Consider the following 10,540-nt stretch of genomic DNA (forward strand, 5'->3'; position numbering starts at 1 on the left):
GAAGTTTTTGTTGTTGTTTAAAAACCTATATAATTAGCTGGGTGGTGGCGGCAGCGGCAGCGTCGGCTCACGCCTTTAATCCCATCACTTGAGAGGCAGAGGCAGAGGCAGGCAGATTGCTCTGAGTTCGAGGCTAGCCTGGTCTACAAAAGTGAGTTCAGGGCAGTCGAGGCTATACAGAGAAACACTGTCTCAAAAAACAAACAAACAAACAAACAAACAAAAAACCCAAACTAACAAACAGAAAAACCAAACCTATATAATTACCTCCACCCCAATAAACCTCAATTAAGGTCACAGGGACACTATGAATAATACAAATACAAGACGGAACTTTAGAAACTGTGATGATTCCAGTCGCCTTTTCTTGGAGCTTGAAGACACTTACTTGGAGGGAAGTAGTTAGACACTTTTTAATAAAATAGTTCCCTGTATTATTACTGGGTCGTCAGTGAATGGCTGTAAGACTAATTGCATGTGAGAGTGGAATGTTGTCCTCTCCACTCAGGTTTACATGTCCATTACTTAATTGTCCCTATGTCTTAAATAGCCATCTCCGCACACCATCATCTAGCCGAAGTCCCTGAAGAGGCCAGGACCATGCAGATCAGTGCTGATGCTGCCTCTTTTAGTCCTTTATCTTGACAAGCATGTTTTTATCTCTGCCCATGGCTGCCCAACTCCTCACTAATTTCGATTCCATCCCTATTTCAGCACACTATAAATAGATGGAAGAAAGTAGGAAGCAACTAAGGAACATTTTGTGTTTAGCTGGCTAGCCTTAATGACTATTATTAGCTTAGTAATATTTTTCATATGATACACTGATGCAGTAGCCCAAAACTCAACTCCCTGCGTCACAAAAATCTCATAAGGATAAAGGAAAAGTATTTATCCACTCAGTTTAAAAAAAAAAAAGGAAAGCAGAAGAGGAGAAAATGAAACTAATAAGAGTTGAAATTAATGCAGTTGAATGCGGGTCATATAATCACAGCTGTATGGGAGATTTGAAAATAAAAGTTTCCTTCATAGTATTCTATGGAAATAAACCTAAAATCTTTTCCAAGCAGGACATAAATTATAAATAGTGATTCCCCCCTCAAAAAAGAAAATCAGAATGGTTCATTACAATGGGAAAAATTGGAAATACAGTTAGAAATCATCCATTAAAATATAATACAATATGGAACAAGATAATATGAAAAGAACAGCTAAGGATAAGAAAGATTTCAGAGGCTAACCTTAAAGAAACGAATTGGGGGGGGGGACAAAAATTAAAAAGAAAACAAAACAAAAAGCTAGCTAGAACATGGAAGATCAATGCAGACTCCACTATTTTACTACAAGGGATGCTATTGATAAAAGAGAAAGGAAGCTACTTTTTAAAATCTAGTAAATGTCCTAATTGTGGGGTAGCAGTGGCACACCTTTAATTCCAGCACTTGGGAGATAAAAGCAGGTAGATCTCTGAGTTTGGGGCCAGAGCCAGGGGCTACACAGACAAACCGTGCCTCAAACAAAAATTTTCTAATGGTAAAGGGGAAAAAATCAGCATCTCAATTGGAAGAAATCCCAGAGTGCCAAGGTCAAAGAATAAAAACAAACTCATAGAAAAAGAAGTATCTAAAACCTACATAGATATTTGTTTGCTGGGTTTTTTGTTTTGTTTTGTTTTGTTTTGTTTTTGGGGTGTTGTTGTCTTTGAGACAGGGTTTCTCTGTGTCACCTTGGCTGTCTAAGATCAAAAATTCAAGTGACAGCACATGCTGGCAAGGATGTGGAGAAAGGAGAATACTCCTCCATTGCTTGTGGGAGTGCAAATTTGTACAACCATTTTGGAAATCAATCTGGCACTTTCTCAGAAAACTGGGATTAGCTCTACCTCAAGACCCAGCTATACCACTCTTAGGCATACACCCAAAAGATGCTCCACCATACGACAAGGACATTTGCTCAACTATGTTTATAACAGCTTTATTTGTAATAGCCAGAATCTGAAAGCAACCTAGATGTTCCTCAACCAAAGAGTGGATAAAGAAACTATGGTACATTTACACAGTGGTTGGGTTTTTTATTGTCTTGAGACAGGATCTCACTGTGTAGCTTTGGATGGCCTGAAACTTGCCTCCCAAGTGCTGGGATCAAAGGTATACAACACGGATTTGCTGGCCTAGAACTCAGTACATAGAGCATGCAGGCCTTAAACCGATGGAGATCTGTCTGCCTCTGTGTTCCGTGAGTCCTTATATCTGGCAATCTGTATGGATTTTTAAAAATATTTTTTTATTTAATTAAAAAATTATGTGCATTCATTGCCTGGGTGAGGGCGTCAGAGCCTCTCAAACTGGAGTTACAGGCAGTTGTGAGCTGACATGTGAGAACTGAACCTGGGTTCTCTGGAAGATCAGCCAGTGCTCTTAACCACTGAAACATCTCTCTAGCCCTTCACATGGATTTTTAAGAGAAAGAGGAAAAGAAGAAAGGGAGACCTGACAGGTCTCTTGTGCATTTGACCTAAAGAGAAGCCACACAGTCCTACCGAAAGGGAGAACAAGTATGTAGGCACAGGGGGACCTGAGCAAACAACAAAACTGATGGGGAACAGGAAAAACATAATATAGTACCAGAAAGAAATGTCACTGTCATGCTACCAGGCTCATTATGAGCACGTTTTAACTAAAACCATTATAAACGCAGCATGGGGACTTCATTTAATTACTGACAACTCTGCCACACCTGGGATAATGTCTGGACGCTGTGTTCTCCACTACTCAGTGAATAGAGGCATGGATGCAAAAGAGTATTTAGCCTCAGTCACGATACGCAGAGTCAGGGAAGAAAGGCTGGGAAGGCCAGAGCGTTGAAACTTCATTCAGTATCATCGAAAACCCACCAAGTCAGGGAAGAAAAGACCAGAGAAGATAGGCTGATAGGAGCTGGGGTTGCAGTTCAGTGGTAGATCAGTTGTCTAGAATGTACAGAGCCCCGCTTCTGTCACCAACGTCACACACACACACATACACACACACCAATATTAAAGTGTAATCCCAGAATAAAGTAGGAAAAGAGATGCAAGTGGCTGACTGCCTGCGTGGCGGGGCCCAGGAGCTGAGGCAGTGTAGAGAATTAGGATTTGTTTATTTCTGTGAAACACAAGGAGTGAGGGTGGGCCTGGCGCTTGCTTCTCTCACCCCCACACCTCCTCAGCAACAATGGATAGGCTGAGCTAGTCTGAGTTAGCTCAATAGAAAGAGTGGCTTTGATTGTTCCCATAAGACCAGCTGTGGACATGCCCAGTTTCTCCCCTCCGGAAGTTCCTGCTCCTCCCTAGTTGACTCATTTCCACTTCCTCCCCTTTTCCTCTCCCCTATAAACAAGCACAGCAGCTCGGTGCAGCTCTCCTTGTACTGTGTAACTGCTGTGTCCAGGCCAAAAATACCCTCGGGTGGAAAAACTTAACGGCGTGCTGATGGCGCTCTGCTAGACAGCCTGCCCACGAGCCCAGTCGGCCTGGTCTTAAAAGCTGTGGGTCTAGGTCCTGAATGACACCACTCATCTGGGGATTTGTTGTTTGCTTGCATTTTTTGCTTTTGTTTTTGTTTTTGAGACAGGGTCTCAGCAAACACCCTGGGCTAGTCTTGTTCACTCTGTAGACCAGGCTTTGAACTTGAGACCCTCTTACTTCAGCCTTCCAAGCAGCAGGGATAGGGGCTTGTGCCACTATGGCTGACCAGTGTGCTGTTTTATTTATTATTAATTTTTATGCCATCTACTGCATGGCTTCCTAAAAAGACATACGAAAGACCAATAAGCACAAGGAGAAAAAAATGTCAACATTATAATCATGAGCAAAATGAAAACCAAACCCGCAAGGAAATGACACGTCATACTTATTAGGATGGCTAGTACTAAAAATAAAACAGAAAACGCTGGGGGTGGTGTAGAGAAATTGCAACCCATACACACTCTCCATGAGCATATAAAATGGTAGGCACTACAGAAATAGTATGATCATAAACGAACAAACAAACCCGCTAAAAATTTGGGCTGGAGAAGTGGACCAGCAGTTGAGAGGACTGGACACTCTCCCAGAGGACCCTGGTTGGATTCTAGAACCTGCCTGTCAGCTCTCAGCCAACTGTAACTTCAGCTGCAGGGAATTAAATGATGTCTTCTGGCCTCTGAGGGCATTGCATGCATTTGGTGCAGACATATATGCAGGTAAAATACTGATACACATACAATTTTATAACTGAAAAAAAAACCCTAAATATAGAAATAGAATTAGACGAAGTGTATTATCTACTGACTTCACTTTTGAATGCACATAAGGATTGAAAGCTCAGCCAGGTGTGGTGGCGTATGGCTTTGATCTCAGCACTCAGGAAGCAGAGGCAGAGGGATCTCAGAGTTTTAGGCCAGCCTAGTCTATGGAGCAAGTTCCAGGACATCCAGGGCTACACAGAGAAATCCTGTCTCAAGAAACAAACAAAAAGAACAGAAAGCGCAGACTCTGATAGATATTGTGTGCACCTATATCTAAGAAAGCATTATTTGCAGAACCTAAGGCACAAGCAACTCAAATACAAATCTAAAGATGAAAGGATAAAGAAAATGTGGTACGCACATAAAATATTATTCAGACCTTAAAAGAAATGAATTCTGAGCAATGCTTTAGTACAGTGCACCCTGAGGATTTGGTGAAACGAGCCAATCACAAAAGGACAAATAAGGTGTAAGTTCACTGATGTGTGTTGTCTACAAGAGTCAAATTCACAAAGAATAGGAAGGTAGTTGTCAGCTTAGAGGAGAGGGGAATGGATGGTCATTTAATGAGTGTGCTGGCATCTTTCATGTCAACTTGACATAAGCTAGAATCATTTAGGAAGAGGGAACCTTAGCTGAGAAAACGTCCTCATCAGATTGGCTTGTGCACAAGGCAGTAATTCATTTTCTTATTGATATAAGAGGGCCCAGCTCACTGTGGGAGGTGCCTACCCTGGCCAGGTGGTCCTAAGTTGTACAAAAAAGCAGGCTGAGCAAGCCATGAGGAGCAAGTTAGTAAAGAATGTTCTGTTATAGTTATTTTTATAAAACTATTTCTCTCTTAACCTGGTATCACACAAATAATTAAGATGCTATTATATTATTTTAACAAGCTTCACAGCACAAGAACTGAGCAATTATTATGTTGTTCTTAACCCTCTTGGCTAATTTGGCTTCCTCCCTGTGTACATCCCAGAGATACATATACTTTGTAGCTTCCCTGCTCTGGTTTCTCTCTCCTGATGTCTTCTGGACCTCTCCCAAGGATGAATCCCTTACTTGATTCCTCTTCTAACTCCTCCTCCCCTGGCTGGCAGGAAGTTCAGCCTTATTCTCTCCCTGCTCAGCAACTGGCTGTAAACTGCCTTACTGGCAAAGCAGGGGACAACTGGGGAGCTGTGTTTACTCAACTCTGAGACAGAAGATCTCAGAACAAGGATTGCGCCAGATATGGTGGGGGTACAGAAACCAGCATTTGAATCACACAATAACCTTATGCCTACACTGTTCCTTCATGACCACTGAAGTTCTTGTCCTGCTTGAGTAGGCAAATCATACATACATATACTTTTTGTTTTGTTTTTGTTTCTTAATTTTTCGAGACAGGGTTTCTCTGTGTAGCTCTGGCTGTCTTGGAACTCACTTATAGACTAGGATGGCCTCAAACGCATGTAGATCTACCTGCCTTTGGCTCCTGAGTCCTGGGACAAAAGGTGTATGCCTGGTAATAATTTTTAAAAATTAAAACTGTGATCAGCAAACAGCTGAAGTCTCTGTGACTTTAGGAGGTAGTCTTAGGTATGACACTGTCTTACTTAGGTTTCTACTATTAGATGAAGATCATGACAAAAAGTAATCTAGAAAAAAGGGTCACCTGGAGGCAGGAACTGCCACAGAGGCCGTGGAAGAGCTTGTTTCTCATGGCTTGCTCAGAATGCAAATTATGTAAAACCTGTGGAGAAAGTGGAGCTGGGTGTGGTGGCTCATCCTGTAATCCCAGCCTTTAGGAGGCAGAGGTAGGTAGGAGATCAAAACGTCAATGCCATCCTTGACCTCTACAAAGTGAGCTCTAGGTCAGCCTGGGTTACCTGAGACCCATGCAGTCTCAAAACCAAAACAACAAAAAGATACAGCAAAGGTCAGAGATGAACCCCCCCCCCAATTCCACCAATTTTTACCCTTAGGGGAATATCAAAACCATATATGGTACCATGCACACACACAAACACACACGCATGAATGTGCACACGAGAACACTCATGCACACACACATACAAACGATTTTATTAGATTAGGGTTAAATATAGATGTTGCTTTTTGTTTTCTGGACAGGGTCTCATTATGTAGTCAAGGCTGGCATTGAGCTTGTGACTTTCCCAGGTCAGCCTACTGACTACTAGCATTTCAGACATACCTTACAGTGCTCAAGCTAGATGATATTTAAAATGAAAATATAGTTTAATTTTTATTCTCATTAGACAGGTTTTTTTTTTAATGATGAAGCACACCTAAGTAAAATTGCAATGATTTTTCACAATAAAGTATATTATTCTCATTAAAAGAAAAGCATGGTAAGTTGAGAACTGCCCATAGAGAAGGGAGATGAGGCAGGAGGGGAGAAGGCAATGAGAGGTAATGAGAAGAAACTAGTACTGTCCGATTTCAGGTACCAGTCAGTGTTTTTCTGCTTAAAAGATGAGGAAAGTATTAGCTGGCTCTTCCTTCCTTCTTTCTTTCTTTCTGAAACCGGGCCTCATATGAGCTAGACTGACCCTGGACTGCCTATATGTATCCGAGGATGACCTTGAACTCCTGCCCCCGAACTGACTGTATGTATCCGAGGATGACCTTGAACTCCTGCCCCCGAACTGACTGTATGAACTGATCCTCTTGACTCTCCCTCTGGAGTGCTGGGACTACAGGTGTGCTTCAGCACATCTAATTTTATGATGGCGGGGCTAGCGTCCAGGCCTCCTGTGTGCTAGGCAAGCGCTCTTAGAGCCGAGCCCCAGCCCCAGCCCACATCACTAGGTCCCAGTGCCATCCTTGGCACATCTCACTCATTTTTGTACCAATCGGAGTCTGCTCACCGTCGGCTTCAGTGACGTTTTCTAGATCTCATTGCCAGCAGTTCATTCTTCCCTAAGGAAAAAATTTTACTGATGAAAGAAAATTTCTGAAACATTCTAAACTAATTGCAATACTCAAATAATACAAATGAGGGGGTGAGGTATGGGAAATTGCCAGTTAACAGACAGGGGCTTTGTTAGCTTCCTGGGGGCTGACATACCTGAAAAAGAACTAACAGAGCTGTTGTGGGGTGAGAGACACCAGGAGAGCTTAAGTGGAACATTTAAGGGAGGTGGGTCCAATAAGTAAAACAGTTAAAGGACATTAAAAATGTAAGTATGAGGATAATAAAGGGCCTCAGACAATTTACACACCAATTAGTAAAATTCTTATGAGTTCAAGCTATACAATCTGAAGAAAATATGGAATGCTTCTGGAATTTGCATACCATCCTTTCCCAGGGGCCACACTAACCTCTGTATTGTTCCAACCTTAGCACACGTGTGGCTGAAGCACACAGGCACTGTCACCATTAGGATGTCACTGTGTGGAGCCGGCCAGCCTCAGGTGCACTGAGAAGCTCTGGACAGCAAAGTTGTCTTGGCTGACAGCAAGGTCCACACACCAAACCTGCTGGCGTCTACCACTTTGAGCCCTCTAAACAATTCCCTGTCATTTTATTTTCTTTCAATTTTACTTTTTACTATGAACAAAATTAAGCTGGGCCAAGTGAGCAGCCTTACTTTAGAGAAGCATTTATTTATGAGTCAATTTGTGGCCAGGAAAACTTTTAGGTTTTCCTTAAGAGCCAGTAACTCTATTGTGAAAAAACTTTATCAACATTAAAAATTACAAAAAAAAAAAAGCCCCACATTTGAGATCTGACAGTTCTTCCTTAGCCTAATATAAAAGGGGGATGGTGATGCAGAGGACTCAGTGGGACCATGGAGTTTCATGAGTGTCCCCATTTTGCTTGTGCCACATGGTGACATGAGATGTTGGTGATCACATGGCATTTGCCTTCTTTGTGATGTCACTAGTAAAGATGGCTGCCAAATCACATGGTTGCCTCCGTCTTGGTGAGGTCCCCAGTTTTCTGCTGAAGGTGACCTTAGCTCCTCGGTAAAGTGAGCCCATCCCCCACAGGGCATTGTAAATCCCAGTGGAATCCTTCATTCTGAAGATCAAATGTGGATTGTTACTCTCTTTTCTTTTCTTTTTCTTTCTTTTTAAAAGACAGTTGGGTAGGTTAGTGTGCATACAGGAGATGGTAGTACCCATGGCTTGGGCAGGTAGGCTCAAAATAGAAACTCGTAGACAGGGGAAGGGATTGCATGGACTCGGATCAAAGAAGCTGAGTCCATGAAAGAAGCTGGTACAGTAGCTAGCATCACAGCACAGGTTTCTGTCAGCGCCTCAGCAGAAGAACGTCTGGAGAACGCCGCCAGGCCAGTTCAAGGATGAGTCAGCAAATGGGCTGCTCCATCTCCTTTTCCCAGTCACAGAGTCGGAGGGCCAGCCTGAGCCAGGCCACACGGAAATAAAGCCAGGCTCCTCCAAAAGCAAAACTACTCTTTAATCAGAGCAGCTGAAGGCCAGTCTCTCCCCAGAAGAGAGGCTGTGCATGGGTGGTGTGTGGTGTGGGGTCTTGGGATTGGGAAAAGGGGAGCTAGGGGGATGGAAAAGTTAATCTGCAGGTCGGTTCTCCTGTAGGCTCAAAGTGGTAGATAACAGCAGGTTTGGTTTATGGATCCTTATCAGGCGTTATCAGCCAAGGCAACTTTCCTGTCCAGAGCTTCTCAGCGCACCTGAGGCTAGCCTGCTCCACATAGTGACATCCTATCTCAGAAACCAAGAGAACAACGTGTTGTGTGGACACAGAGACACAGGCTCAGAGATAAGAAAAGGAGAATGGTGGGGCTAAGGGTGTCGCTTGGAGGTAGACTGCTTGCCTAGCAGCAGAACCAAGAGGCAAGCCAGGCTCACATCATCGTTGCTACAGGGTTAACAAAAGAACACGAGTCAGAATAAACAGTCATAATAAGTGAATGATAGAGAGAAAAATGGAAGATAATCATAGTAAACAGGTGAATAAGACAAAACCAAATGATGGGAGAATCTAAAAGATTTGGACAACAGATACTTGTTCAAAGAATCCATCAAGCAAAATAAGTTATAATGGGGCTGGAGAGATGGCTTGGTGCTTAAGAGCACTGGCTGCTCTTCCAGAGGTCCTGAGTTCAATTCCCAGCAACCATATGGTGGCTCACAACCATCTACAATGTGATCTGATGCCCTCTTCTGGCATGTAGGCACACATGCAAATAGAGTACTCATTCATAAATAAATAGTTTAAAAATAAATAAATAAATAAATAAACAGTTTAAAGAATAAATTATATTAAAATTGAAGGATTTTAGCTAGCCATGGTGGCACATGCCTTTAATTCCAGCACTCGGGAGGCAGAGGCAGGAGTATTGCTGTGAATTCAAGGCCAGCCTGGTCTACAAAACAAGTCCAGGACAGCCAAGGCTACACAGAGAAACAAAACAAAAAAAAATATGGAAGGATTTTGTAGCTGAAACTAATTTCTTTCTTCTTGTTTCTTCTTTGCTTGTAGCTGGTCATTGCTACTTTGTGGGTTCTTTTTTCCCACCTTTTAACTCCCCAGTTTCATACCCTATCACTAGATAGAAGAGGAGGAAGGATAGAGGGAGGGGGAGGGGAGAGAACGAGAGAGAGAGAGAGAGAGAGAGAGAGAGAGAGAGAGAGAGGGAGGGAGGGAGGGAGAGAGAGAGAGAGAGAGAGAGAGAGAGAGAGAGAGAGAGAGAGAGAGAGAGAAATCCCTGAATCTAATTTCTTTCTTCTTGTTTCTTCTTTGAGCATGACTACTAACAAATGCAACCACTACCCGCCCCCTGAAAGACCATCACTACCAACCCTATCTCTCGGGGCTATAGCATTTAGACACCCTCTGAAAAGTTCCCAGAATTCCAAACATCATACACCCACAGAAACTATCTGCAACTGGTAAAACCATACTTCTGCTAGAACACAAAGCAAATCACAGGTGCCGAGTATAGTCTGAAGCACCCCACATCCTTAGACCTGGGATTAAATCATAATATTTCTGTGTTTTTTTAAAAAAAGAAACTAAAATTGCAGAATTGTCACTACAGGATTTCAATTATTAGAAAAAAGACGAAAAGCAGCCACATTGGGTTTTTGGTTTTTTACCCAAATATTACAAGAGTGGTCTGTGACATGCTTTGCTAATACTGTTCCCCTCTGAAACCTCTGGAGCTGAGCCTCCACAGCCCACATCACTCTCAGCGCCATTGTCTTTCATGCTTCTACTGGGATGGCCCATTGAGCCCTGCTTACAGCATCCAACTGCTTTCCTTGTCCGAAGTCTAACATTCTT

The sequence above is a fragment of the Acomys minous genome (assembly GCF_964271855.1).
Source record: "Acomys minous genome assembly, chromosome: 15".
NCBI lineage: Eukaryota > Metazoa > Chordata > Mammalia > Rodentia > Muridae > Acomys > Acomys minous.